Raw genomic sequence first — 16658 nt, 5'->3', positions numbered from 1 at the left:
TTAAAAGGCAGATTTGAAAGGTTTTATTCAGGCCACTTGTATAGCGTGTTTTAATGTGCGCCTGAAAAAGGAGGCAGCAAGTGTAGACTAAACTTGCAACCAGAAGTCTATATTCCAAAACACCAGTTGTCCAGAATTCTTTTGAGCAGACTCAAGCAACTCACAGTTTTTCCAAGAAGTTAGATATAGCTCTTAGGGTGAAAGCGATCAAAAAATATGGGGGTGGGAGAGATGGAATCAGGCTATTAGTTAGATGATCAGCCTCAAAAGGGCCAAACGGCCTGCTCCTGCTCCGATTTTCTATGTCTGAATGTTTCTACTGGACATATGTAGTCAGAGTGGCAAGTAGAAATTCACCACACTGTTTAGGAGCAGGAAAAGGGTGAGGAGATGATGAACAAATGAAAAATGGCATCTCCAACACCAAATTAAGGAGGACAGTGGAATTTAAGGAAATGGTCAGAAGCTACAGAATAATTTGGACAAAATATCTACATGTTGGTGAGAACATTTTTCCTCAGGAAATTAGTGACCCATTCAAGTTTTTATGATAATCCACTAGCCAAAAGATTCTTCTGAAGTCAATGTTGCAGGTGACCATGGTTGGTTTTGATGTTACAGCACAAGGCTGTTGCTATACTGCTGGTGCAATGTAAGCTTTAGTAGTAATGAAGAATGTTTCAATTTACTGGTTTCAATCTGCATGAATTTGCAATTGTCTAATGTGCTAACTGTGCATTGTAACGACAAGCAACATGCTGTGTTCAATTTCAGATTAAGACAACGCTGATATTATTGTACATGGCCCTGATCCATCCACTCCTGTTGTAATTTATTAAATTAATTCACCCAACAGCAGAATTTTAATTGTTGTGCAACATATCATCTAACTGCTAATAAAGACAATGACTTATTTTGCTTTAAAAAATTCAAAATGGACATGCATGCATCGATGAGCACTAAGTGAAAAGCAACCCTAACTTAAAAGTGATTATACATCTAAAGTGATGGTAGTTAGGAGTGTTAAACTGATAAGATAAAAAGTGGCCCAGAATGTTACTTCACTGTGAAAAGGACAAGAAACAACAAATTTAAATGACTGAAAACCGACCACAGGAAAACAACATCCTGAATGAGTCATCGGATAAGGCTACATGGCAAGTGACACAGAGTTTCAGACACAGAGTTCAATACTACACTGAATTCATCACACAGATTGTATTTGATGGGACAAAAGGCATTTTCTTACACTTGACCTTTTATTGTCTTATAAATAAAGACCACATACTTTACGGTATAGGAATAGAAAGTATTTAGAACTAGATATGTAACTACCTCTCATAACAAACCAAATCTGCAAAGGTTGGGTTGAGGGCATGTTCATCAACTGTATGCACAAGAATACATGAAATATAAGAACATAAGAACATAAGAAATAGGAGCAGGAGTAGGCCATCCAGCCCTTCGAGCCTGCCCCGCCATTCAATAAGATCATGGCTGATCTGCTGTGGCTCAGTTCCACTTTCCCGCCCTCTCCCCATAACCCTTAATCCCCTCTCTTATCAAAAACCCATCAACCCGCTTCTTAAAAATATTTAGCGAGGCAGCCTCCACCACTTCAACGGGCAGAGAATTCCAGAGATTCACCACCCTTTGAGTGAAGAAGTTCCTCCTCAACTCCGTTCTAAACCACCTCCCCTTTATCTTGAGGCTGTGCCCCCTAGTCCTACTGTCTTTTTTGAGCGGGAAGAGTCTCTCCACCTCTATCCTATCCATCCCATTCATCATCTTATACGTCTCAATGAGATCTCCCCTCATTCTTCTAAACTCTAACGAGTACAAGCCTAGTTTATTCAGCCTCTCCTCATAGCTCAATCCCCTCAACTCCGGTATCAGCCTAGTAAACCTCCTCTGCACTCCCTCCAGGGCCAAAATATCCTTGCGCAGGTGCAGCGCCCAAAACTGCACACAGTACTCCAGCTGCGGCCTCACCAATGCCCTATACAGCTGCAGCAAGACCTCCCTGCTTTTATATTCAATCCCCCTCGCTATGAAGGCCAGCATCCCATTCACCTTCCTGACCACCTGCTGCACCTGCAAGCTGGGTTTTTGCGACTCATGCACAAGGACCCCGAGGTCCCTCTGCACCGTTGCCTGCTGCAGTTTTTCGCCACGTAAGTAATAGTCCTTCCTACCATTCTTCCTACCAAAGTGGACCACCTCACACTTGCCAACATTAAATTCCATTTGCCATTTCCTGGCCCATTCACCCAGCCTATCTAGATCCTTCTGCAGACTCTCCACACCCTCCACACAATTTGCCTTTCCCTCAATCTTGGTGTCATCAGCAAATTTCGACACCCTGCACTCGGTTCCCTCCTCCAGATCATCTATATAAATGGTAAATAGCTGAGGCCCCAGCACCGACCCCTGGGGCACCCCACTAGTCACCAACCGCCAATCCGAATAGCACCCATTGACCCCCACTCTCTGCCTCCTATTTGACAACCAATCCTCTATCCACGCTAACACCCTACCCCCAACTCCATGTCCCCTGACCTTCTGCAATAACCTCTTGTGAGGTACCTTGTCAAACGCCTTCTGAAAATCCAGAAAGACCACATCCACCGGCTCTCCTCTATCCACTGCCCTAGACACATCCTCATAGAACTCCAGTAAATTTGTCAGACACGACTTCCCTTTAATGAAACCGTGTTGCGTCCGCCCTATCAAGCAATTCCCTTCAAGATGCCTCGCAATTTCCTCCTTAATGACGGATTCTAACATTTTACCTACCACAGACGTTAAACTAACCGGCCTATAATTCCCCGCCTTTTGCCTGGCACCCTTCTTAAACAACGGCGTAACATTAGCCGTTTTCCAATCTTCCGGCACTTCCCCAGAATCCAGCGACGTCTGGAAAATAACCACCAAGGCATCCACTATCACCTCCGCCATTTCTTTCAGAACCCTCGGATGCATTCCATCCGGTCCTGGGGACTTGTCCACAATCAGCCCCTCCAGTCTGTCGAGCACCACCTCTCTAGTAACAGTAATGTCATTAAGACCCTCCATTCCTACCACCTTTCCATCGCTAACACCCGGCAAATTATTCACGTCCTCCTCCGTGAAGACAGAAACAAAAAAGTTATTCAAGACCTTAGCCATATCCCCATCCCCTACCACTAGCTCCCCTTTCTCATCCTCTAAAGGACCAACGTTCACCCTAGCCAGCCTCTTCCTTTTTATTTATAAAAACTCTTGCTATCCTTTTTTATATTAAGTGCTAGCCCAGCCTCGTAGCTTCTCCTACCCTCCTTTATCAACTTTTGTCAATCTTTGTTGACATTTAAACCTCTCCCAATCCTCTTCTCGCCCACTGCTCTTAGCTACTCTAAATTCCTCCGCTTTTAATTTAACACTTTCCTTCACCTCCTTCGTTATCCACGGCTTATTACCTCTCTTCCTACTGTCCTTTTTAACCATCGGAATAAATTTCTGCTGAGCACCAAGAAAGATCTCCTTAAAGATCCTCCACTGCTCCTCAGCAGACCTACCTTCCAACGCACTCCCCCAGTCCAAACAGAAGCAGGAGCAAGCCACGAAGCCCTTCAAACTTGTCCCACTATTCAGTACAATCATGGTTCATCTATACCGCCCTCAACTCTTATTTTGTGCCATCTCCCCATGGCCCTTTATTCCTTGATCTATCAAATATTTATCCACCTCCACTTTAATACTTCTAATGATCCAGCCTCTACTAGTCTTTGGGGCAAAGAATTCCAGAGACTCACCACCCACTGCAAAATTCAGTCTTAAATGACAAGCCCCTTGTGGTGACATCCCATTGTTCAAGATTCTCCCACTAGTCAAAATATCTCATCATCTACCCTGTCAAGCCCTTCAGGATCTTATGTTTGAACAAGGTCAGCCCTCACTCTTCTAAACTACAAGGAATACAGATCCAGACTATTTAGTCTCTCTTGATAGTACAATCCTCTCATCCCAGGATTAGACTGGTGAATCTCCCTTGGACTGACTCCAATATTACTATATCTTTTTTTAGGAAAGTGGACCAATACTGTATGCAATATCCCAGGTCAGGCTTCACCTGTACAATTGCAACAAAACACCACTATTTTTAAACTCCTTTGCAGTGAAGGCCAAAATGCTGTTTGCCATCTTAACCAGTTGTTGGACTGCCTGCTAGCATTTTGTAATTCATGCACAAGAACACAAAGATCAATGCTTCACTCACCTGCAGTTACTCTCCATTTAGATAATAATGTCTTTTGACTCCAACTACCCAACTGCACAACAACACACTTTCCCACATTAAAGTCCATTTTCCAGGTTTTCGCCCAGTCACCCAACCTATCTAAATCCCATTGCAGAGTCACAATATCCTCATCACAACACATCCTTCCACCTATCTTCGTATCCTTGGCAAACTTGGTAATCTTAAATTCTGTTCCTTCCCCCGGTCATTAATGTAACCACGCAACAATCGCGAACCAAGAACTAATCACTGTGACACTCCACTAGTTACATCCTTCCATTCAGAAATGGACCTATTTATTCCAACTCTCTGTTTTCTATGTCACAGCTAGTTTTCAACCCACGCTAGCACACTTCCTCCAATTCCAGGATTTCGGAACCAACCAGGGAATCATTTATTTTACACTTATTAACATATGAGGAAGCAGGATTAATGATCTCAATCTAGGAAATAGTAATGAATTGAGGGCGAGAAATAAGAGACTGAAACTCCTGTCTTAAACTTAAACTAGACTGGGAAATAAATGAAGGAAAGTACAGAAGTGATGTTAGGGGTAAGTTTTTCACTCAGAGGGTGGTGAGTGAGTGGAATCGGCTGCCATCAGTGGTGGTGGAGGCGAACTCGCTGGGGTCTTTTAAAAGACTTCTGGATGAGTATATGGGGTTTTATGGGATTGGGGGTTATAGATAGGTGTTGATGTGATCGGCGCAACTCGTGGGCCGAAGGGCCTGTTTGTGCTGTAGTGTTCTATGTTCTGTGAAAATGTGAGACGGTAGATAAGCAGCAGTAGAGTTGTAAAGTATTTTGTTAAAAGACATATTCCATTAAGAAACACAAACTCTACGAGAAGGGTGAATAATTTGTGGTTAACGAAGGATGATAACTTGTGGGTAACGAAGAAAAGGTGTGCTGGCCTTGGAAAGGGTCCAGAGGAGGTTCACAAGAATAGTTCATATGAGGAAGTATTGAGGACTCTGGATATGTACTCATTGGAGTTTAGAAGGGTGAGGGGGGATCTTATTGAAGCTTACAGGATACTGAGAGGCCTGGCTACAGTGGAAGCAGAGAGGATGTTTCCACTAGTAAGAAAAACAAGGACCAGATGGCACAAACTCAGGCTAAAGGAATGATACTTTAAAACAGAGACGAGGAGGAATTTCTTACGTCAGAGAGGGGTGAATCTGTGGACTGTTTGCCGCAGAAGGTTGTGGAGGCCAGGCCATTAAGTGTCTTTAAGACAGAGATAGATAGGTTCTTGATTGATAAGGGGATCAGGGGTTATGGGGAAAAGGCAGGAGAATGAGGACGAGAAAAAAAAAGCCATGGTGAATGGCAGAACAGACTTGACGGACCGAGTGGCCTAATTCTGCTCTTATGTCTTATGGTAAGGATTGCACCAAATTCAAAGTACAATGCTGCAATGATTAGTGATAGGCCAGGAAATTAGAAAAAGTGAGAAATTGTAAAGGAAGATTAAAAGAAAAGAAGAAAAATACAAGAATAAACTAGTAAGACAGAAAACAATGGAGAAGAGGAGCTTTTACAAGTCTGCGAAAAAGAGAGTAGCTAAAGTAAAGGTTCAATCCTTAAAGGTAGAGACTGGGGAATTCATAATGGGAAACAAGAAAATGACAGACTTTGATCAGGTATTTTGTATCTGTCTTCACAGTTAAGATGCAAAAACATTCCAATAGTTGAAAATCAAGAAAGGAGGAGGAACTCAAAACAATCAGGAGAGAAAAGGTTTGAGGAATACCAATGAGACTAAAGGCTGACAGGTCACCTGGAGCTGATGGCTTGCATCTCAGGATCTTAAAGTAGCAGCTGCAGACACAGTGGATTCATTGGTTAGGATCTTCCAAAATTTCCCTGAATTCTGCAAAGGCCACAGTGGATTGGAAAACCACAAATGTATTGTCCCAATAAAGGAGAGAAGGGAAAAAAACAAGAAACCAAAGGCCAATTAGCCTCACATCTGTCATTAAGATATGCTAAAATCCATTACTGGTAGCAGAACATTTCAAAAACTGTAATGCAATCAACATAGCTGAAAGGGCAATAACATTTAACTAATTTATTAGAGTTCATTGAGGCATGGTAGCAGAGTGGTTAGCCACGCAGCCTCACAGCACCAGGGCCTCGTGTTTGATTCCTGGCTTGGGTCACTGTCTGTGCAAAGTTTGCAGGTCCTCCCGATGTTTGCGTGGGTTTCCTCCAGGTTTTCTCCCATTGTCCGAAAGACGTGCTGGTTAGGTGCATTGGCCATGCTAAATTCTCTCTCAGTTTACCCGAACAGGCACCAGAGTGTGGTGACTAGGAGATTTTTCACAATAATATCATTGCAGTGTTAGTGTAAGCCTACTTAAAGATGTATGAAGCAGGGTGGATAAAAGGGAGATGAAGCATTTTTGCATTACCGCAGGGATGTTGTCAGACTATACACAGAGTTTGCTGTATCCAGTGCTTTCAGCTGTTTCCTGATTTCACATTTAGTGAATTGAATTGGCTGAGGACTAATAGAAGAGGACAAGATTAATTATTCACGAGGCACTTCTCGGTGAAGATGGTTATGTGTCTCAATCTAGTCTTCTGGTCTGATGTGCTAGGCTCCCTCATTACTGAGGATATAATCATGGAGGGTGAATGGCCTAGCTCCTGCTCCTAGTTCTCCTGTTCATAAAAGAACCACCTCTCCCTTCTTGGTTCAAACCGAGTTGTGAAGAGTTGCACTTTCCTACCGAATAAGAAAAACTAAGGGAACCATCCTGAGCTACATGTACATGCTTCCTAACAGATGGAATAAGAGAGTTAATAATGCCTTGAGACAAAATCCTGGACCCTTTTTGATCGGAATCAGTGCTTTTTCAGGTGCCTCACTGCTATTAGAAACCAAGTTAAAAGTCTTAACTTCAGAACGAGTCAATTTCTTAAGACTGGTCTCACCTTAGGTTGAAATTAATTAGTCCTTCAATTGAACTTCTGAATTAATCTCAATTGGTTACAATATTGATGATTTCATCTCCCATGAATAGAAATTATCTACTCAACATGCCAAAAAAGAGATAATCAGTTTAAATATCGAAAAATTGCAGAAATAATTAGCTAGCCATTATTACTGTTAGAGCATTCGCGCAACATTTTTGTTGTTAAACTATGCTCAAAACCATCCGACAGAAGAACACAAACAAGAGTGCTTTATCACAGCATTTTCATTCGGCGAGAGTGAACAATCGCAGTAGCTTCAGGGTACACTGAATAATTCTATGGATACAATGCCACTGTTGATATTTTCTTTTACAGGAAAGCATCTGCATGCAACTTAAACTGTCCCTCAAGGGTCTCTAATGCCCATTTAATATTTTTCCTCCACTGGAAATGTTACTGAACTCCTCAAAAGTCAGCACTCTTTGGTTGATTACTTTCAAAGAACATTGGAGGAAAAATGTAGGCTTGTCATTTTTATGTCAATTGATACAAATTGCAATTGACACTATAATTATAATTGATTAATATAGTCTTTGTCAATTGCTGGTTGGGTCAAATTGACCAACAGTTTTTAGGCAAACCTCTCAAATTATATTTAAATCCTAGAAAGGCAACTGCACTGGAATAAGCCATTATGTGACAAGAGTTGGAAAGCTCAAAATGCATGCACACTATCTGACCTTATCAAGGAGTCCGCCTGGTAATCTTTAAGACAGATATAATTGTTTGCTTACAGCCTTCACAGAAGTCCCATTACAATCATGGTCAACAGCCAGTGGCAAGCCAAATTCTACACTCTTAAAGATGATACATACGCCAAAAAAAACATTTTGTAAATAAGTTTTGTGGAACAATTTTCACTGATACACAGCAAGTACTATATTAATAACACAAGTGAATTTGGACAAACACGGAACCAGATTCTCCAGAAATATTTCACTTAATGCAGTTTTAAATTCTAATTCCTAATTTCACACAGCAAGGTTCATCGTCATGTTGAACAAAATGAAAATTGCACTCTAGTAATTAGACTTCCAAAGTGTCCTGTTTTCCAGCAGAAATTCCATACTGAATTGACTACACTGATACCAGTTATTCTAAGACATTGCATATTAATTGACGCGCAGTAGATCAAACCCACTTCGCTTAATTCAAGGTATTTTCGCTAGATGATTTCAGCAAGGTAGGTCGGTGATTAACACTTGTTTGGGTTCTACTCCCCATCTAACGTCAATTGCAGAAACATCAACCAGAGCCATGATCAACAGAAGGAAGCCAATCACTCTCAAACCAAATGGCTTTGCAACTTCTCAGACAACGAGTTGAACAAAACAATCTACACAAAACGCTTTTGTTGGCAGCCTATTCCATAACCTAATCCTTGGGAAAACAATTTTTAATCTCTGGTCGTGCTTGAGGATCAATGAATTTGAGAATGTGTTGTCCAGTTTTGGTGTTCACAGTGCAGGGTTAAATGACCTGTTTATATCGTAACCTGATGTGGAGAAGCTGGCATTGGACTGGGGTGGGCACAGTCAGAAGTCTCACAACACAAGGTTAAAGTCCAACAGGTTCATTTGGTATCACAAACTTTCGGAGCACTGTTCCTTCATCCAGTAAGTGAAGAGGTGGGTTCACAAGCATGGCACACATAGACAGAGACTCAATTGCAAGATAATGGTTGGATTGAGAGTTTTAGCTTAACCTGAACTCAGTATTCCTCAAATTTCAATATTTTTCCATGAAATGAAAGTTCACCTTGCGCCACTTCAGATAGGTGAGGCTAATCTGCAAGATATTTCAAGTGTCCAAAATATATATTTTTTTACTGCTGCTTTCATCAAGTACAACATGGTTAATTACTTTCATGATATGTAGCAAGCAAGAGGAAGAGGCTTACAATTACCAATAATTTAGGCAAGATTAACTTTGTAAGTAGCCAAAGCAAACAGTCTATGACATTGCCAGGTTGGATTCTTGGTCTACGCTGAGTTAGCCAACCTCAGTTCAACTGTCAGAAAGACACGGTGGCTACACTTTCCTGAATTAGTGGCCAGGATTTCCATTACTGTCTAAGAGCCTGTGATCATCTGGAATTGGGGGCATGGATGCCAGGTGAGATTAAATGAGGATCCTCATGGCTAAGCAGCCCACCAGCAGGGAGCGTCAACGTTCACATAAATAATGGACCTCTGAAGAGTAACAAAAGAAATACCAATTTCTATGGAAGAAGTAAAACACATCAAGGAATCAAAATCCTCAGGAGACTGAGAAGAACAGAGAACAAAATAAGTTTTAACTATCAACATAAACATTCTTCGACAACAAACTCAATTTTGTGTTTAGTTTTAGAACTGATTCTACATTGTGAATTCAGCTTGAAGATTCTGCTGTCACATGACAGTAGGGCTTCAAAGCCCTTTACGATAAACCTCAATACATGGCTTTGAAGTGAATTTTGTTCTTGAAGGGCAGAGATAATGGAGTTGAGGAACAGAACATTTTTCTGTATTTACAGCCAAAAACCAAAAGAATTATAGGCAGCCGATGATTTAAAATTTTAATCCCATATCACGATTGCACAAGATATTACGATCCATCACTCTTCCCAGATTCTACAACCACAGGTCCTGCATGAAAAGTTCAACCTATTTCACTGTATGAAAATCTACGAACATTGCCCACCAAATGCATAATACACTTTGATTATAACCATTCACCCCAGGAAGGTTCAAAACATCTGCAAGGATTTAAATAAAGGTGCAAACTAAGTCACTTTTCACTTCAATAAAAGTAATATTCTAACTTTGCCCCAATAAGTTGAAACCAGGGTTCCAGCCTCTGAATACTGGAGACTTACATTCAAAAGGAGCAGTGTGGTGACAACCCACATTCCTGCACAGAACCAGCTTCCCCGGTCAAGCTACTGATACAGCCACAAAAAAAATAAGGCCTCGGCTACACTAACAACCCAGAGCATGTGTTGAAATTTCATTTTTTTTTAAATTTATTAGGACTGAAAGACTTACATTAACACTGCAATGAAGTTACTGTGAAAATCCCCTAATCGCCACACTCTGGCACCTGTTCAGGTACACTGAAGGAGAATTGGGCATGGTCAACACACGTAACCAGCACGCCTTCCGGACTGTGGGAGGAAACCAGAGCACCCAGAAGAAACCCATGCAGACAGTGACCCAAGCTGAAATCAAATTCAGGTCCCTGGAGCTGCGAGGCAGCAGTGCCAACCACTGTGCTATCATGCCGCCTTTAGGTAAAGATAGAACTGTGGGAAAAATAGGTTACCTTATGTGCCACTAGAGTCTGAAATGGGGACATCAAGTTTATCTAGCTTACCTTTATAAATTTCAATTAATTCTGGTGAGGGATGGGCAATAAACATGACACCCATGTCCCATGAATGAAGAAAAACAAAAACTAATTTTTAGTTGATATTTAACAGGGAGAAATTGCACACAAGTGGCAACGAATCATGTAAAATTAGCAAAACAAAGTGATGGAAAAACTAAGTAGGTCTGGCAGCATCTGTGGGGAGGAAACAGAGTTAGCATTTTGACTCCAATATGACTCCTCTTCATAGTAAAAAGTCTGACAACACCAGGTTTTAGTCCAACCTATTTATTTGATAATATACTCACAAGCTTTCGGGGTTAGCCCCTTCGTCAGGTGAATGGAGAGTTCTGGCCTCAGACAGAGCATATAAAGCACAGAAGGGGCTAACCCCGAAAGCTTGTGAGTATATTATCAAATAAATAGGTTGGACTAAAACCTGGTGTTGTCAGACTTTTTACTGTGTTTACGCCAGTCCAACGCCGGCATACCCACATCATGACTCCTCTTCATAACAGAGATAGAAATGTGGTGAGCTTCACTGTTGAAAAAAAAAGGAGGGAGGATAAAGCAGAACAAACTGAAGGCCAATGGGACATGAGAGGGCAATGGAGATTAAATACCAAACACAGAAGGGAATGGTAATGGTAGTAGTAAATAAACAAAGCATTGGTCCATAGTACGTTTTAAATTGCAGAATAAAGCAGCTCTGAAAGCAAAAATAATAAAGTGTAAGAGGGTGAGGGCTTCAAAATATAGGACAGAGTTCATTGTCTGAAGCTGTTGACCTCCAACTTGTACTGAGCTTCATTGGTACATTGTAGGAGATGTAGTACAGAAACGTGAGCATGACAGCAAATTGATGAATTGAAATGGCAAGTAATCGGAAGGTCAGGATCACGCTCAAGGACTGAGCAGAGATGTTCTGTAAAGCGGACATGCAATCTGCATTTGGCCTCCCCAATGTAGGGACAACTGCATTGTGAGCAGCCAATACAACAGACTAAATTCAAAGAAATACAAGTAAATTGATGTTTAGTCTGGAAGGAGTGTTTGGGGCCTTGAACAGTGAGGATAGAAGAAGGAGCAGGTGTACACTTCCTGCAATTGCTTGGGGAGCTGCCGTGGGACAGCGATAAGCTGCTCAAGGTGACAGTTTTTTTTATATCCTCAAAAATTCATGACTTGAAAATAATATAATCGTTTTATGCACAACAGACATTTCTCAGTTAAAGCTGACATTTCATTTAACAAAGTGTGTAATTGAAGGTGAGGGTGTGTTAACATTGAGCATCGTTGACTGACAGCATGTAGTTAGCGCAAAACAGATTGTGGAATCAGCACGACAAGTGTGAAAAACACAATAATGAAAACAGAAATTAAAGAACAGTCCTTACAAATTATCACAAAGCAGGCAAAGTCAAAAAATAATCTTGTACTATACTGGGATTAGAACTGGAGCTTGATTTAATTTTGCACAAGCAGGCTACTCAAATAAGATTTAATTCACCCTAATACCATATTTTGTGCATATTAGCATTGAATTTAATATTGAAGCATGAACTTATTCCTCAGACTTGCAGTATTAGCACCATTATAAAGTTATCAGGAGCAGAACTGAGGCCTCCTCATACAGTACTGAAACAGGCCCTTCAGCTCACTATGTCTATGCTGATCAAATACCAATCTGTACTTATCCTATTTACCAGCACTTGGTCCATAGCCTGCCATGCCTCGGCAATTCAAGTGCTCATTCAGATGCTTCTTAAATGTTGAGAGAGTACCTGCCTCCACCATCCTTTTAGACAGTGTGATCCATATTTCGCACTCACTGGGTGAGAAAATTTTTCGTCAGGTCCCCTCTACACCACTTACTCTTTACCTTAAACCTATGCCCTTTGGTCCTAGACACTCTGCCATGGGGAAAAGATTCCTACAATCTATCTCTCAATTTTGTATATCACAATCAGATCCCCTCCTCAGCCTCCTCTGTTCCAGGGAAAACAAACCCAGCCTATCCAGTCTCTCCTCAGAGCTAAAACTTTCCATTCTAGGTAACATCCTGGTGAATCTTCTCTCACTCTCTCTAGTGCTATCATGTCTTCTGACAGTCTGACAACCAGAACTGCATATAATGCTCTGCCTGTGGCCTAATGAATATTTGATAAAGTTGCACAAAGACCTCTGTGCTCCTACATTCAATGCCTGGCTAATGAAGGCAAGTATTCCCTATGCCTTCTTCACCATCCCATCTACCTGTGCTGCCTCCTTCATGGATCTATGGACTTGTACACCAGGTCCCCCGTTCCTCAATATTCCCTCGGAACCTACTGTTTACTTTGTATATCCTACACTCATGAAACCTCCCAAAATGCATCTTCATAGAATTAAATTCCAACTGCTCGACTTACCAGCTGATCAATTTCAGTCTGCAGTCTGAAGGCTATCCTCCTCACTCTCAATGCCACCACCACTTCTAAGGTCATCTGCAAACATATTAATTATACATTCCGATCCAAGTCATCAATGTATATGGCATCCATCAAGGGTGCCAGCACCAGCGGTCACTGGCTTCAAATCATGAATGAAACCCTCCATCATCACCCTTGGCCTCCTATTAACAAGCCAATTTTTCTAATGCAGAGCCTTGGCGTCCATCTTAATACCGATTTCCAGTTTCTTCACTGCATCTGAAAATTGCCAACATGATTTTTATTTTTCATCTTTAGCACAACAATATTCAATTTTTCAATCATCTCTTTGCTGCCAAAACCATAATGTCTTCATCACTTCTTTTAAAGTTTATTTATTAGTGTCACAAGTAGGTTTACATTAACACTGCAATGAAGATGCTGTGAAATTCCCCTCGTCACCACATTGGCACCTGTTTGGGTACACTGTGGGAGAATTTAGCATGGCCAATGCACCTAACCAGAACATCTTTGGACTGTGGGAGGAAACTTGTGCAGAATCCACAGACAGTGAGCCAAGCCAGGAATCGAACCCGGGTCCCTGGCGCTGTGAGGCAGAAGTGCTAACCACTGTGCCACTATGCCTGTGCTCTATAAATGCCAGATGCTGATTCATATCTTCACTTGGGCAGCACACCCAAGCTAGGGCATGATTGGCACAGGCTAGTCATCTGCAAACAAGCCAAGCCGCAAGATAAAAACATCCAAACTGTGGCTCGTGCCGAATACTATGGCTGTAATGAAACACATGATGCTGCAATCCCATAATGTCATCAAAGCAGTGCACTCCCCTATTTTTATTCAGTGCCTAATCAAAAGTTAATGAGATCACCTTTTGAGATCATCAACATTTTCAGTCTCACTTACCCCAACAACAAAAACTCACTCTCATATCTCTTCAAGAAGTAACAATTGTTGATGTAAAGGTTTCAGTAAGGTCTACGATGGACCGTCTCAACTTGTAACATGGCGACTCAAGTTTCAATTCACTTAAAGGGAACGCTTGAGTAATGCTTGCAGTTACACAGCACTGCATCATATCCAAAGTATTCCACACAAAAGTGACAGTTTTAGAATTATCGAATCATTACAGGAGGCCAATCATGTCTGTGCAAGCGAGCTCTAAGAGCAACTCAACTCATTCCACTTCTCGCCCTTTTCCCTGTAATCGTGCAATTTTGCTCTCTTCAGATAATTATCCAATTTCCTTCTGAAAATCACAATTTAATCTGCCTTCACCACACACTCAGACAGGGCATTCTATGTTTTTCTATATGTTGCTTTTTAGCACTTTTGCCATTCGCCCTTAAATCACAGTCCTCTGATTCTTGACCCTTGCACTCATGTAACACCCACGTAGCCAGTTATTTCCCTTTAAGGGAGAAAATCAATGTTTATTTTGAGAGTGTTTTTGCTTATAAAGAAATTCAGTTTGAATGAGAAACACCTAACAGCTCTGTGATCTAATATAAATAACATCTAGATCAAGAATCAATTACTCTGATCTCCGATTGTTAGACTTGATGTATGACAGAGATGAGCAGACCCATGTGGGGGCCAACCCCCCACCACCTTGACTGTCTCCCCAGTAGCTCCCCAATCTGACCCCACCTGATCAGTCACTTATCCATTCAGTAATGTTCAAAGATTGGACTTTAAGTTACCATATGATAGCTGTGCTGTAAAAATGGGATCCATCTTCTGCATTGATCCTCTACACACACTCTGCATGAAGTCCTGCACTATTTAATTTCTTCGGGATGCTGCATCTGAAGTCAAACGTGACCAGCTAAGGGTACAGCCTTCAGATCAATATGGACGAAGCAGTTCTAACATTTAGCAGAAGATCTTGCCCAATCAGAAAGAAAACTGAAGAGAACCACTTTAAAAAAAAACCAGCTCACTGTTCCAAGGAATACACCAAACACACACATTTAGAGAACACTATTTGCACTGTACAACCAAAGCAGGATATATTTTCTATCCATAACGATGTTACTACACAATACCATATTTAAGCAAGTTCATTTGTCACTGTGTTGCATGACTAATAAAGATTTATTCCTCCGGGAATGATTAGTAGGGATACATTAAAAGTGAACAATTAAACACTTGAGCATAAATCATGGCACAATGTAAAATTTACAGGATCTAGATAAGCAATATGTAAAAAAAAATTAGGCCCATCATCGTTTCAGCAAAAGACAAGGAAAAGGTACATGAAAATCCTTTCACCATAACACAGAACTAGTTTGCATATAGCAACAAAGTGCTTTACTACTTGCCATTTCCCCGTCACGTTAAACAGCTACAAAATAAATTGCTCTAATTATCTTGGAATACTATCGAGGACACAGTTCTTTGACATATATTCAAATCGAGCACTTCACGTTTTGAGCTATTCAATCATTGTTAAAAGAGAAATTTCAAGATCATCCTAAAATTTATTTATTCGTGTCACAAGTAGGCTCACATTAACACTGCAATGAACTTACTGTGAAAGTCCCCTGGTCGCCACACTCTGGCGTCTGTTCCGGTACACTGAGGGAGAATTTAGCATGGCCAATGCACCTAACCAGCATGTCTTTCAAATTGTGGGAGGAAACTTACAAAGACACAGACAAAACCTTTGCAGACTCCGCACAGTGAGCCAAGCTAGGAGTCGAATTCCATTGCCTGACGCTGTGACACAGCAGTGCTAACTAACCATGTGCCACCATCCTGCCCTTTCAGTCTGCTAAGTTGCGCAATCCCCTTGAGAATCCACATCACTATCTGGGGTCTAAAAAAAGGCCATAATTACTGAGGGATTAGATAATTTAGCACTGTTGAGAAGATAGTTTTTCTCAGATTTCAGCTGAGCAGTTGGAAGGCTAGAGTTGGAGAAACTAACAATAAATCACTCAGTGGTTCCAAATTTACCATAGAACACTACAGCACAAACAGGCCCTTCAGCCCACAAGATGCACTGATCACATCCATACCTACCAAGCCACAGAACTATCTGTAACTCCCAATCCCATTAGACCCCATGTACACATCCAGAAGTCTTTTAAAAGACCCCAGCGAGTTCGCCTCTACCACCACCGATGGCAGCCGATTCCACTCACTCACCACCCTGAGTGAAAAACTTACCCCTAACATCTCCTCTGTACTTGCTTCCCAGCACCTTAAACCTGTGTCCTCTCGTAGCGACCATTTCAGCTGTGGGAAATAGCCTCCGAGAATCCACCCTATCTATTCCTCTCAACATTTTATAAACCTATAAACCATAGTACTATAGTCGAAGATATGAAACACAGGTGATGGTGGTGGCCATGTTAAAATGTGAAGAACATAACACCAGCAAATCTGTCATCATTTACTTAATGAATCATTCTAACAGCGTAGTTCGAAGCACAATCAAAAATGTTGTCAAAATTTGGCATCTCATGGAATGCCTACAATACAGAAGGAGGCCATTCGGCCCAGAGTCTGTATCGGCCACAATCCCACTCAAGCCCTATTCCTTCAACCCCACACATTCACCCTGCTAATCCCCCTGACACTAGGGTCAATTTTAGCATGGCCAA

At 41.4% G+C, this 16658-nt stretch overlaps 1 protein-coding gene across 2 annotated transcripts in view; it reads right to left on the bottom strand.

The window, feature by feature from the left end:
- Window positions 1-16658, bottom strand: part of LOC145347591 (heparan sulfate 2-O-sulfotransferase 1) — a 217590-nt gene that overhangs the window by 173884 nt on the left and 27048 nt on the right. The window contains exon 2 of one of the 2 annotated variants that reach the window (XM_080195180.1): window positions 6063-6155. The exons of the other annotated variant lie outside the window; for it this stretch is intronic. The gene's annotated coding sequence lies outside the window, so the exon portion shown is untranslated. The remainder of the gene's footprint in view (window positions 1-6062; window positions 6156-16658) is intronic. 2 annotated transcript variants of the gene reach the window in all.

Source organism: Carcharhinus amblyrhynchos, chromosome 9 (assembly GCF_965287045.1).
Source record: "Carcharhinus amblyrhynchos chromosome 9, sCarAmb.v2.hapA, whole genome shotgun sequence".
NCBI lineage: Eukaryota > Metazoa > Chordata > Chondrichthyes > Carcharhiniformes > Carcharhinidae > Carcharhinus > Carcharhinus amblyrhynchos.
This window is presented reverse-complemented; position numbering and strand designations above follow the sequence as displayed.